This window comes from Acipenser ruthenus, chromosome 54 (genome assembly GCF_902713425.1).
Source record: "Acipenser ruthenus chromosome 54, fAciRut3.2 maternal haplotype, whole genome shotgun sequence".
In the NCBI taxonomy this organism is placed as follows: domain Eukaryota; kingdom Metazoa; phylum Chordata; class Actinopteri; order Acipenseriformes; family Acipenseridae; genus Acipenser; species Acipenser ruthenus.
In genome coordinates this window covers 1,860,967-1,874,106 of record NC_081242.1, presented here as the reverse complement: position 1 = coordinate 1,874,106, position 13,140 = coordinate 1,860,967, and positions in this window count along the sequence as shown.

Below are 13,140 nucleotides of genomic sequence, written 5' to 3'. Positions count from 1 at the left end.
GTCAGAGATTACCATTTACTAGCCAAGTCTTGCTGTAAGCCCTCCACACACTTTAATACGAGTCAAATAGATTCTGTGTGCTGGGAACAAGTAGTAAAAAGTAGGCTGTTTGTTTCAGCTTGATTTTTACTATTTAGTTTTTTACTTTAACTTGAAGAAAAATAATTAAACCACTGAATTTTCAGTTGTAAATGTTTAAGTAGAACCTCAATGCCTGATTGTGGAAGGGTGGTGGGCAATTCACTGACACACACGGGAGACAAAAGGTTTATTTGCAACACTGCATTGGTGCCCAGTTTTATTATTTTCTTTTGGCTTTATTTTCTCTTTAGCCTGCAGAGGGCGCTGTTGTCTGTGGCCTGAATACCGACAGCAGTACTCAGGTCCACAGTAATACCAGTACAGGTACAGACCAATGTGTCACACTCACAGGTGCTCAAAAGAATAATGAAAACAAAAGGTGAAAGAACAAGAGAAAATAAAACACAGTAATAAAACTACAAAATAAAGGTGCTGCTCTCGGCAGCGTTACCCTGACCATCGCTATCCGCACAGCCCGGGTCTCCGTCCTACGCTCACCCGTCCCCTCAACCTGCTTGTACTTTTCGGGGTTCTGCCCAAGTTTTTACCCGCTACTAAAAATTAATTTTCTTTTTCTTTTTAACTAATTTGTTGTTGTGCTCGGTCCGGCAGCAGAGCTTCCGCCAGCTGGCTCGTTTCGTCTTAGAGGGGCAGGCTGAGGGAACACCAGAGCGTTATCTTATAGGTTGAGCAATCCCCTAAGGCCCGCCTCTCAGCCACTCAGAGAGAGGGAAAGCCAACACACCCTCTTCTCCCCACCTCTCTGTGTCACTGCCATGACTGACAGGCAGATCTACGAGGTTGATGCCCCCTTCCTGCAGTACCACGCATGCGCCAGACAGTCAGCACAACACTGTTGAAAACAAGGCATATAGAAGGGTTAAGTATATATGAAACTTGCCTGAAATCAATGGTACCCATGAAAAAAAGTGAATAAAAAATAAAAATAATAATATTTGAGAGAATAAAAAATAGCGAGTGGTTTTGCCGACGTTTATCCTATATACATTTCGAAAGTTGTGTAGAGCTTCAAATGTTACTTTGAAACAAATGAAGGGGAGAGCTCAAAGATGTATTCCTTTATATCATCTTACACTAACAGAGCTTCCAGTTTGTGTGAACTCTATGGGTTCGAGAACTTTGAAGAAAAATATACTGTGTATGCATTATAAAACTGATCAATCTCTCTTTTCTACTTTCACCTAAAGAAGAGACCTTTGAGGTCTTGAAAGCATGTGATTAATTGTTTAGTAAGTCCAATAAAAGGTATCACCTCTCCTTCTCTTTGTCTATACATAGTCATAGATAGGAAACGTAACATGGTTTGTGCATACGGTGACTGAAGGGATTGGTGGAATTTTGTAATAGTTTTTATATTAGAACAAATTATTCTTTTAAAATGTTATTTTCTACAACAGAGAAAACCATGGAGCTGGGTGGGGTGCTTGAACTCTGGAGTGTCAGGAGCCTCTTTCTGAAGCACAGGAACGTGTTTGTGCAGGTTTGACTGTGTTACCAGGCAGGTTTGACTGTGTTACCAGGCAGGTTTGACTGTGTTACCAGGCAGGTTTGACTGTGTCACCAGGCAGGTTTGACTGTGTCACCAGGCAGGTTTGACTGTGTCACCAGGCAGGTTTGACTGTGTTATCAGGCAGGTTTGACTGTGTCACCAGGCAGGTTTGACTGTGTGACCAGGCAGGTTTGACTGTGTCAACAGGCAGGTTTGACTGTGTCACCAGGCAGGTTTGACTGTGTCAACAGGCAGGTTTGACTGTGTCACCAGGCAGGTTTGACTGTTACCAGGCAGGTTTGACTGTGTTACCAGGCAGGTTTGACTGTGTTATCAGGCAGGTTTGACTGTGTCACCAGGCAGGTTTGACTGTGTCACCAGGCAGGTTTGACTGTGTCAACAGGCAGGTTTGACTGTGTCACCAGGCAGGTTTGACTGTGTCACCAGGCAGGTTTGACTGTGTTATCAGGCAGGTTTGACTGTGTCACCAGGCAGGTTTGACTGTGTGACCAGACAGGTTTGACTGTGTTATCAGGCAGGTTTGACTGTGTTATCAGGCAGAACATCTTATCCACGTCTGGAAGAAACAGACGAAGGGGTCATAAATGACGTCACTACAAGGGTGGTCACTACAAGGGTGTGTGCTGAAAGTCATAAAACTTCATTGAATATATTACTGTGAACGCAGTTAAATCTTGCTGTAGCCTGGGGTCTATTTAAAAATATACATTTAAAAATATTACAAATAAACATATATTTGACTTGAATAATATTGTTTATCAGTTTTTACCCTACAAGATATACCATTCACAATAAGGCATCTGTTCCAATGCTTCCTTTTTAAGATACAAAAAAATAATGTAAAAAGATACCGTTATGTAAACATGATAAAGATTCAAAATACTTAGTGTCACGGGTGTCAGGCAGGTGGGGATTATAATTAAATAAAATAACTAAATAACTGCCAGACTACGACACTTGAGAACTTAAGGAGTCCCAAGAACCCTTTAGGTAAATATAGAAGGCGATTACCCAGTGTATGAATTTTTTTCTTTTTTTGTGGTCCCAATAATACACACAGGTTTGTTTAAATTCCTGGGGAGACAATGTACACAAGTCACCCAAATGAGCCCAGAGACAGTGAATTACTATTCAGTGGTATTTTATTATTTTACCCAATAGGCAGCCTGAAATACTTAAAAGCAAAGCACAATAAATACAGGCAGTTACAAGTCCAGGATATAACACAGCTAAAAAGTGGAAGGGTCCTGCACCACTGTGCAGATTGATTCCTTCCACAAAGTAACAAATAAAATAAAGACTCCTGTTCAATTGTGTCTTCAAACAAAAAAAACAGCTCAGAGTTCTAAATTCCATTTACAGGAACTGGTAGCTGGTAGCTGGGACCTGGTGGTGTTACAGTCAATACAGTAGACCAGAAGGATTCCTGCACCTCTTCAGACAGCACCTGTAGAACTCCTCTTTTTTCCCCTGGGACACTTATCACTCTTCCTTAAATGCGCTTTACTTGCTCTTATCTGCCCCCTATTTTACTGCATTTAATCCTGCACTTTAGAGTACTGTAATCTGTCACAAGTGTTATTTAATCTGTAGTATTTTGTATTTAATTATATCCTGATGTAACTATCACTGACACTGTTATCTGCTCCGTTATTGAATTGTATTTTGTCATACTTGTACTAGAACTGAAGTCATTGTATTGATCTTGCTCTTAATTGTATTAATACTTATACTGTGATTCTTGAAATGTATTTTTGTTTACGACTGTAAGTCGCCCTGGATAAGGGTGTCTGCTAAGAAATAAATAATAATAATTTTGCTAGAGATTCCCCAGCTAGAAATGAAAAAGGTTACGCATTGAACCATCAAATCCAGACTGTCTGAAAGTAACCTGTTACTTTCTAAAATTGAATCACACATATGATCACAGAAATCAGTTTGGGAACATAATTAACTCTGACAATATATATATTTTTATTTGCACAAAGCTGTCAAAAAAAACACACACATCAACACATCGCAGGTAACCCAAACAGAGAGTGGTGCTTTCCAAAGACGATATCCTTCGTTTATAAAATAGCAGTAGATTAGAGCAACGTAAATAATGAATCAATCTGAAACAATCAAAGTAGGGTGTGGCACATATTTAAATTAGGTACATGTTAGTTGTTGAAGGAAAACGCAAGGTCACTAAAGTTCCACGTTAGCACAAAGCTGCAAACCAAAAAACACAATAAATAATCATTTTAGATTGTTAATCTAGCAATAATGAACACAGCCTGTATTAAGTTAAATTCTGCAGTTATTGTGTCAAATATGTAGTATTTACCTTTTTAATAATAATAATAATAATAATAATAATAATAATAATAATAATAATAATAATAATAATAATAATAACACTATGTAACACAATTTTTGTTCCTGGGTAGTAAGTGTTATTTCATAATTGCTTATGCCTCAAAAGTATAGAAAATGGCTATTATTCACCACAAACTTTGCTTTTGTGATCAGGACAGTGATATTTTGAAATGTACCTATTTCCAATGAGAAAACAGGCGAATTTGTGTCTTTTCGTTCACATAAAGTCAGAAAAAAACAACATATGATTCCAAATTAACATGTATTTGTACTAAAGTAATACAAAAATGACTACAAAAGATTTAGAAGTGAGTAGTTTTTCGAGATTTACGATTATACTGTAAATCACTTTCACGAATCAGCCCCCAAATGTAGTCTCCCATCATGTTCTCGTTATACTGTCCTTGGTAGCTGCATTCAAAGTCCAGTATATCCTGGTGGAAGCGCTCGCCTTGCTCCTCCGAGTACGCTCCCATGTTCTCCTTGAATTTATCAAGATGAGCATCAAGGATATGGACTTTGAGGGACATCCTACAGCCCATTGTGCCATAGTTCTTCACCAGTCTCAACCAGCTCCACATAGTTTTCGGCCTTGTGATTGCCCAGGAAGCCCCGAACCACTGCGACAAAGCTGTTCCAAGCCGCTTTCTCCTTACTAGTGAGCTTCTTTATCTGTGGTCTGACGAAGACACCGGCTTTGACCTTTCCCTCAGACAGCTTATGGAAGAAGTCTTGAAGGTACTTGAAGGCTGCCGACTCCTTATCTAGAGCTCTGACAAATTGTTTCATAAGGCCCAATTTGATGTGCAGTGGTGGCATCAGCAGCTTCCGGGGGTCCACCAGTGGCTCCCACTTGACGTTGTTCCTCCCCACAGAGAACTCGGTCCGCTGTGGCCAGTCCCGCCTGTGGTAGTGCGCCTTGGTGTCCCTGCTGTCCCAAAGGCCATATCCTTGATGCTCATCTTGATAAATTCAAGGAGAACATGGGAGCGTACTCGGAGGAGCAAGGCGAGCGCTTCCACCAGGATATACTGGACTTTGAACGCCGCTACCAAGGACAGTATAACATGATGGCAGACTACATTTGGGGGCTGATTCGTGAAAGTGATTTACAGTATAATCGTAAATCTCGAAAAACTACTCACTTCTAAATCTGTTGTAGTCATTTTTGTATTACTTTAGTATAAATACATGTTAATTTGGATTCATATGTTGTTTTTTTCTGACTTTATGTGAACGAAAAGACACAAATTCGCCCGTTTTCTCATTGGAAATAGGTAAATTTCAAAATATCACTGTCCTGGTCACAAAAGCAAAGTTTGTGGTGAATAATAGCCATTTTCTATACTTTTGAGGCATAAGCAATTAGGAAATAAAACTTACTACCCAGGAACAAAAAAAAGAAAAAATTGTTACACGGTGTAATAATACTTACCAGCTTCAATGTTTTTTTTCAGTTGTTCAGCCAGGTCTGCCTCGTTAATGGCATTTAAAACCTTGATCGTGTTCTCAGCGGCGTGCGTTTCTGTGTAGGTGCTGATTAACAAAGCAGCTACATCCAGGCTTTCCCCCTTCTGAAGCTTCCTCTTGCCGATTTTGCGCCCCTGGAACGACGTTTCGCCCAGCTTGTCCTTGAACCTCTTTAGCCCGTTGTCAAGCAGGTCATCTAGGGTGGCTATAATGTGGTCCTTCAGCGTTTTCGCCATCCCGGTTTAGCCGCGTCTTTTTGTGTAAAGAGCTAAGCACGAAATGCGGAGATGGAGAGGGAGAGGGGGAACACGAGCGGGGAGAGGGAGATAAGGGGCAGGGAGAGAGAGATAGAGCTAGAAAGAGTGGAGATAGAGAGGGAAGGATGGGAAATGAGTAAAGAGAGAGCAAGGGAGGTGGGAGGGAAAGAGAAATATATATATTTCAAATATTACTAAAAATGGGTTTTACATCTCATTTTATATATATATATATATATATATATATATATATATATATATATATATATATATATATATATATATATATATAAACATAGCCTTATTTACTTGTCTCTCTTTTCACCCTTAACACACCAGACACAGAACAGTACTTCAGCACTTTCATGCACTTTTATTAACACAAATCAGAAACTTTTCTTCTCATTCTAACTGACGGCTAAGCCTTACCTGCAAAAGCCCTTGTTTTACACACGGCTTACAAGTTTCTCCACTCCACTAAGGTTCACACAGTGTGTGCTTTTTGACCACACAGGTCTACTCCCGACATGGCTTGTAACGTTGTCAGCCTGGCACACAGCACTCACTACACATGACCCTGTGAATGGGGTTTCCTCTGCTTTGATCGAGGGCTTCATCAAGCTTAAGGTGCTTCAAATTTACTTACATACATAAACATGTGGCTCCACTATGGTTTTTCAAATCAGTTAAACTTTGAAAAGCACAGTTTTACTTTCTTCACAGTCCCTTCAGTGGTGTGTCACGACGAGGAAGAAACCTTGTCTTGTACGACTGTCCTGGGGCTGATGTGTTATATGCGTAACCCTTAGACTAGTTTAACATTTATTGGTGCATTGATATAGTTCCCGCATTAGGTAGGTATGATACAATAACAATAATCTATAATCTCTCTCTCGAATTTTGGAGAAATGCAGAAGAACTAGTTCCCAGTTTAGCAAATATATATTGTCAGTTTTTACCAATTCTGTGGATGCTTAAAGAAATGTTTCTTCATGTGGACACATTTTCACAGAGCAACATAAAATCAGGTTAACCAACTAATGATGCTTAAGTTTAATAGCAAAATATAATGTACAAGAACTGAGAATTTTTTTTTTTGTTTCTCATGACACACAACTTTATATTTCTGTAAAACCTGGAGACTCCACTGCTATTTCAGTCTTACTACAGTGTCTTGCTGACATCAAAGGTTGGATGTCTAAAAATGTTTTGCAATCAAACTCAAATAAGTTCTCGGCAACAACTAGAGCATGCAAACTCCCTAAAAAATGATTTGGGCAACCTGACCTCTGAAATAAAACCTGATGTGAGAAACTTGGGGGTTATATTTGATTCTGATTTGAGTTTAGAGCCACATATTCGAAAAATTATAAAGTGTCTTTTTCTCAGCTATGAAACATTGTTAAAAGTAGGTATTTTCTTTCTCTGGCTGATGCAGAGAAACTAATTCATGCTTTCATTTCATCTAGACTTGATTATTGCAATGCTGTATTTGCTGGGCTTCCTCATCACGCCTTATCACGTTTACAGCTTGTTCAGAATGCAGCTGGGATGATTCTGGCTTCCAGTACATTTTAGAATTGATTTTAAAATCTTATGTTTAACATATAAAAGCACTAAATGGCTAAGAGAGATTCTGTCCCCATATAAACCTCTGCGCAGTTAAGGTCGGCTAACGCTGGACTTTTGTGCCTTCCAAAGGTAAAATTCAAAAGGAGAGGAGAACGTGCGTTCAGCTTTAACACTAGAACCACCACGGTAGTCATTTTGAAGGTTTTCACTTTTAAAATTTAAATTACGTGTGTTAAAGATCCGTGTTTGTCTGTTCTTGACTTTTCCTAAATACGTGTATTAAATACCCTGACGGCATTTGAAAGTCAGAATCGCAAAAATAAGTTATGAGCACTTCTACCTAGAACTGCCAAAAGTAGTCATTTCGACGGCTTGTTACAATACTTTTTTTTTTAAATAAATTTAGTCGTTGTCAATTATTTTTTATTATTTTCTCCCAATTTGGAATCACCAATTTTTTTTTAAGCTCAGCTCACCGCTACCACCCCTGCGCTGACTCGGGAGGGTGAAGATGAACACACGCTGTCCTCCGAAGCGTGTGCCGTCAGCCGACTGCTTTTTTTCACACTGCAGACTCACCATGCAGCCACCCAGCGTCGGAGGACAACGCAGCTCTCGGCAGCTTACAGGCAAGCCCGCAGACGCCTGGCCAGACTACAGGGGTCGCTGGTGCGCGGTGAGCCGAGGACACCCTGGCCGACCTAACCCTCCCTCCCCCCGGGCGACGCTCAGCCAATTGTGCACCACCCCCTGGGAGCTCTCGTCCACAGTGGAATAGCCTGGACTCGAACTCGCGACGTCCAGACGATAGAGCGCATTCTGCACTCCACGTGGAGCGCCTTTACTGGATGCGCCACTTGGGAGCCCTGTTACAATACATTTTAAGAAGATTGAGAACAAATTCTCAAATCCTCCAAAACAAAACACTGTAGTTTTAACTTGATTTGAAATTCATTCCAGTCATGAGCAGCCCCAAACTGAAATTAATTACACCCAGAAACAGTGGACACTCTGGGAAGAACCAATCTAATAAATGAATCTGATCTTAAATTGTAAACTGAAGCAGATAACTGTACTAGGTTGCGCAGATATAGTGGGGTTTTTCCAATCAGGGTTCTATAAGCTAACCTAACCCAATGATCCAATCGCCCTATGAAGGCCATTCAACCATAATAAGATTGCAGTGATGAGTAAGGTAAGAAGCACCAGTTATAAATCTTATAGCAGAATGGTATAAAGCATCAAGCTTCCCCAAAGCAGCTTTCGAGGTCATTGCGTAGACAACATCACCATAATCCAGTACTGGAAGAACAGACATCTGGACGTGAGTATACCTAGCAGAACTGGAAAAGGGGATTTATTGCACAAGAGAAAACCTATTCTAGACTTAACTTTAGATTGAACTTTATCAATATGGGTTTTAAAAGACAAAGCGCTGTCCAGCCAGCCAGACACCTCAATATGGATAAACTGCTACTTGCTTTAATTCAGTCTTACTAGAAGTAACAATTTTGCAAACACTATTAAGAGAACCTGTCGTATTGTTTCTATTAAAATGCATACGTTTAGTTTTATCAATGTTCAGCAAAAGACGCAAGTCATAGAAGGCCTTTTCAATTTTATCAAAGCTAAGTTGCAAATCACACATTACTAATGGCAGCGTAGGACCAACTGAATACAAAATAGTGTCATCTGCCTAAAGATGATTATGAGAGTTGCCTATTAACTGAGCAATATTATTAATATGAATTGAAAAAAGGGTAGGGCTCAATATAGAGCCTTGAGGAACACCTTTAGTAGCGAAATTGTGAAACAAATCTATCAGATTTACACACTGAGCTCTGTTTTGAAAATAATTTTGAAACCATGCAAGAGAATTAATCATCAAAACCAATATCACACACCTTATTCAAGAGAATTGAGTGCTCTACAGTATCAACAGCACAGCTATCATTTTTATCAAGACTCTGTATGATATCCTCTAAAACTTTTAAAACTGCTGTAACACAACCATGCCCAGAACTGAAAACCAGACTGAAAATCAGATAGAATATTATTGCTATCTAAAAAAAAAAGACTTAACCGCTTATTCACAAATCTTTCCATGATCTTAGAAATACAAGATAAAACCGATACAGGCCTATAACAGTTAGGGGCGGTCAAATCACCACCTTTAAGAGAGGCATGACAAGGGCTGACTTCCAGTCTACAGGAATTTCCGCTGTTATGAAGGAAAGATTAAAGAAATTGAGTCAAAGGTGATACTATAAGATGAGTAGCTAATTAAAAAAAAAGATGGATCAATACCATCAAATCCAGCAGACTTTTTATGGCAAAATATTGCCCAACTCAGCCAGTATTTCTAGCTCAGAAACAGCTGCTTGTTATACGTATTCACAGGGATGTAAGGGGTTAATAAATGTCAGTAGCCATCTACAGCGGTCAGTTTATTAATCTGCCGATACGTACTTTGTAGTAATGGGTTGACCAATTCAAATAGTTCAAGAAACACAATGAGATGGTTGTTTAATGATTTCACAGTATGTGGCTTATTGTGGAGGCTATATCGACATCTTGTGGCTGTAGGACTAAATTACAGGTTAAAAGACAAGTGTAAAACACAAGGCCCTACTCAGCAGTACTGCTTGTGTAGGAGCATGCTGAGAAAATATGTCTGTCTGCTTGTCTATGTCTGTCTGTCTGTCTGTCTGTCTGTCCATCATTCTTTTGTGTTACATTGCTTCCGTTATTTCAAGCTTGGGTTATGTCATTGGAATTGATCAAATGCGAGAGTCCAAAATCAAATCTGGTCAAAAACAAAATATAATATTCAACTTTTCTTAAATATTGTTGTCTCTTTTTTTGCTTTTATTCTTTTCATAAACCAAAAGCGAAACTGAAACAAAAGCAAAACTGAAACAAAAGTTGACGAAGGCGGGACAAGAGTTCTTGGTCAGCCTTGGTTCTGCCTCTGAATAGTTTTAGTCACAGAGGTAGTTCTTTGCTCTCTACACCTAAGAAGCTATCTCTGACCACAAATATCAAACATGTTAAGCTACGTGCACAAAATGCCTCTCTTGCTCTGTCTGCATTTATAAACACCTGGTCACTAAAACCACAGTACGTGCAAAATGCACAAAGCCAGTGGGTTGCAGAAGACAAACGCAGCTTGAAAAGCAGCTACTGATCAGCATTAAACGTTTTTACAAAATGTGTTGTTATCGTGAGCCTTCTAACCTACAGTAGTAAAGAAGCAAAAACTGAATAGTGTGGATTTTCTTTATAATATTATGAAGTCGGGTATGGGGGAAAGGAAGAATAAGATGATTTAAGAATTAAATATTGAGCTTTCTTTTTTATTTTCTGACAAATTTCATGAAAAGCCCTATCATTAATTGTAATGCTGCTCTTACCTGAATGTATGAGTAACCTAGCTCTACCTGTATTTTTAACATATCCTCTTTCTTGCCTATATTGTCATTGTCATGTTATGAGATTGTGTTCTGGTATCACTTTTAATCTGAATCTGACTAATGAGCCTGGCTTCTCCACAGCGTGGTAACAGTCCCGTTTGAATGAGAGTGATGGTGACGCTGGTATCGACCAGGGCTCTGCACTGTACCTCACCCACTGTACAGGGCACGTTCATGTGGCTGCCCAGGCCGACCAGCCCCACCATCACAGCGTCTTGGTTAGTTGCGGGAGCTCTATATCGAGGGCCGGCCTCCACTCCCCTGCTGGTGGAGCATGGAGCCCCAGGGGCTGGGGTAACTGGGGGCAGCGAGCCTCCAGGTGGCCCTGTACCCCGCAGTTCTAGCACACGCAGAGGTCTAATGGGGTCCCTGGCTTCAGGCCAGCCCTGACAAACAGCCACACTGTCTACTTCTGTGGGTACTTCGGGGGAGGCCTGTGCATCCGCCTGGACTACTGCAGCCTGTCTGTGAGTGAGAGAAGGCGGTCTGGGCCGGCATGAGAATCTGTTTTAGGCGGCGCGTCTCCTGAACAGCCTCCCCTGTAGCTCTCCTGGGGTTACTGCCCCAATAAACGCATCCTTCCCTATGGCAGCAGTGTGGAGTAGTGGTTAGGGCTCTGGACTCTTGACCGGAGGGTCGTGGGTTCAATCCCAGGTGGGGGGGACACTGCTGCTGTACCCTTGAGTAAGTTACTTTACCTAGATTGCTCCAGTAAAAACCCAACTGTATAAATGGGTAATTGTATGTAAAAATAATGTGATATCTTGTAACAATTGTAAGTCGCCCTGGATAAGGGCGTCTGCTAAGAAATAAATAATAATAATAATAATAATAATAATAATAATAATCTTGTCCCTAACTTCTTTGGACAGTTCTGGGTATGCCTTCTGTATTAAAATGGTCACATCATTGCCCAGTGCCCCCAACGACTCACCCAGTCATCTTTATCACTCCTTCAGCCATGTAACGTGTGTGAAGCTGGACACGGCCTGTCCGAATTCCACCGCAGCTGCCAGCGCGGTGTAGTTGATCCCCTCCCACGTCGGTGAGTTCAAGCTGCAGCTCTGCACCTCCCCATCTAGCTCAGCGATCAATTGTCCCCCTTTCCCAGCCTCCGACTTCAAATGCGCCCTGGAAAGCCTCCCAGCTGCCCCCGTCCATCAAACTGGTTTGTTTTGATGCGTGGAGATGGTTATTACAGGCCTTGCTTCCTTTGCCACCACCCCCCACCTCAGCGTCACTCTGGACGGCCTCGGCCTCAGCCAGCGCCCGCAGGATCTCTTCAATCTTGGTGCTGCTGCACTGGCTCCCCCCTTCGCTGTCTGGCTGTGGTGGTGGCATTCGCCTCAACTCCAGGCTGAGGTCCAGTCACTGTGACTCTGCAAAGTGGTTTATCTTGGCCCGTACCTCAGTCTTCTCCCCAGAACGGGGCTAGCTTTTCAAACCGCCTCATCTCTATCCCACCCTGACACCAATGTAGTGTTTCGGGTTCTTGGTATAGAAATGAGGCTGGATTGAATTGAGGCTGGATTGAATTGAAGCCATTTATTTTTAAACAACAATAATCAATCAAATAAAAGAATAAAGTAAAGGAAGGGAACTGGGAGTTGAAAATGAAAATAAAGGGATTCATTTTTGTTTATTTCTCTGCACACTTGATCCTTGGCTGATGATCGTGTCAAGATATTTCCCAAAGAAACTGTACATGCAGATGGAGGTAATTGTTTTGCATGTCTTGTAATGTGTCTTTGGAGAAAATACAGTCGATCGCTATTTAGCTTCAGAATCACACATTAAACGAAAGGCTACTACAGAGGCTGCTGAACAGAACGGAAAATAAACAGCTTTCAGAAACCAAACTGGAAAGTCAGCCCAGACAATAAGTATTCCTGTCTGCAAGTCAGAACAGAAAATAGGAGGCACTTTTTTACACAGAGAATTGTGAGGGTCTGGAACCAACTCCCCAGTAATGTTGTTGAAGCGGACACCCTGGGATCCTTCAAGAAGCTGCTTGATGAGATTCTGGGATCAATAACCAAACGAGCAAGATGGGCTGAATGGCCTCCTCTCGTTTGTAAACTTTCTTATGTTCTTCTTATGTTCTTAAGAATCCTTTCAAAAATAGACATGTTAATAGATTATATTTATCAATTAACTAAATGCAAAGTGTGTGAACAGAAGAAAAATCTAAATCAAATCCATATTTGGTGTGACCACCCTTTGCCTTCAAAACAGCATCAATTCTTCTAGGTACACTTGCACAAAGTCAGGGATTTTGTAGGCATATAGTCAGGTGTATGATTAAACAATTATACCAGACAGCACCTGATATGTGAGCGCAACAAACTCAGCAATCCACTGATCATTAATACATTTTAAAAACAAAACATCAAAG